The sequence below is a fragment of the Tiliqua scincoides genome, chromosome 4 (assembly GCF_035046505.1).
Source record: "Tiliqua scincoides isolate rTilSci1 chromosome 4, rTilSci1.hap2, whole genome shotgun sequence".
NCBI classification, from domain to species: domain Eukaryota; kingdom Metazoa; phylum Chordata; class Lepidosauria; order Squamata; family Scincidae; genus Tiliqua; species Tiliqua scincoides.
Genome location: NC_089824.1, coordinates 145879444 through 145881072, shown reverse-complemented (window position 1 = coordinate 145881072; position 1629 = coordinate 145879444). Strand labels below are relative to the sequence as shown.

The following is a 1629-nucleotide window of genomic DNA, read 5'->3' as shown; positions in this document are numbered from 1 at the left end:
TCGACTAGACCCATTGGGCTGCTTTGGCTCTACCCGGGGTAAAGGAAATTACTTCTTCTTGCCTCAGGCTGGGCCACAGCCAGCCCAAAACTCATGCTGGATACAGCACAGGCCAGCTGGCCTGCCTGTTTAGGACTGTGCTGCCCGTGAGCATCAGTGCTCTTTTCCATCATTGTCCATACACGGGCTGGGCCACAGAGGGTGCCAGGTCAGGTAGGACTGGGAAAGACCTCAATCTGAAGCCCTGAAGAGCTGCTGCCGATCAGATTGACAATACTGAGCTGAGGGACCAAAGATCTGACTCAGTGTAAGGCAGCTTCTTACATATGCAAATATTTTGTAAGGGTAGGAAGGCAACTGTTACCCTGCAGATGCCTGATCTCGTCTGATCTCAGAAGCTAAGCAGGGTCAGGTCTGGTTAGTACTTGGATGGGAGACCGCCTGGGAATACCGGGTGCTGTAGGCTTATACCATAGTCTTTCCAGATTGAAGGTTGCCAACCAGGAAGGCAAGAATCACGAGGAAGAGCAAAATGCTGACTGTATTAAGCTGAAAATGTGTCTGCTCAATTACTGACATTTTCTTTCCAGTGGCAGAAACCATTTCAATTCTAATGCCATCCTTGGAGGTTAAATTAGTAAAAAGCTTCTGTCTGGGTCTGATACTGTTGGCTGTTTGCCCATCTATTGCTGGTCAAATATGGCATCCGTACCCTCAGGCTTGTCTTCCTGTGACAGCATATCTTACAACAAAGATAACATATCAATATGAGATAAGATGATGAAAAAATGTTCTGTATGAAGGATGATTGTTTGTTTTGATTTATTTTTCCGTGTTCAAAAAGAACTTGCAATTAGGGCTTTCTCCTAGAGCAAAGCTTTAGATTATGAACATTGCATTTTATTTTTTCCTCTCTCTCTCTCTCTCTCTCTCTCTCTCTCTCTCTCTCTCTCTCTCTCTCTCTCTCTGTTTGCCATGAACCAGATATTTTAACAAAACAAAACACATCGGACTTGAAGGCCACAATCTCTAATGGTATTCCATACCTAGAGATAGAATGTAGTCATCATGGCCATGGTTAGACGGATCTTCCATGAATTGGTCTAATACAAACTAGTGGCCATCTCCACTTCTTGTGGCGGCAAATCCCATGGATTAACTGCACATGGTGTGACCGAGAATTTCCTTTTGTCTGTTTGGAGTCTCCTGCCAATCAGTTCCTTTGGATGACCCCTGGTTTTAGTGTTGTGAGAGTGGAGAAACCTTTCACTAACAGCCCAATCCTATGCACATCTACTAAGAAGTTAGCCCCACTGAGTTCAATGAAATTTACTCCCAGGTAAGCACGTGCTTCTACAACTGTGGCCTAAATTCATTTTATGTGTCTGCTCAACAGCATGCATTTTTTAAATAAGCCTCAGGCCCCAACCCCATTGGACTTTGCACTTCTGGAATTAGTTCAATCAGCACAAGGCCCTCTGCAGCAGTACAGAAGCTAGGCTGCCATCTTATGCTTCTGGATCACAGCCACAAATGGGCAGCAGTGCATGCAGCAGTGGCTCCAGCAGCCTCCATTCATGCCGACACATTGGGGGTGGAGTGTGTTGTGGGTGGGGAAGGCAAGGGAAG

The 1629-nt window shown here is 45.8% G+C and overlaps 1 pseudogene; it reads left to right on the top strand.

Annotated features, from left to right (window-relative positions):
- The first annotated feature begins 352 nt into the window (after positions 1 to 352).
- Positions 353 to 466, top strand: LOC136649948 (5S ribosomal RNA; annotated as a pseudogene).
- The last annotated feature ends 1163 nt before the right edge of the window (positions 467 to 1629 follow it).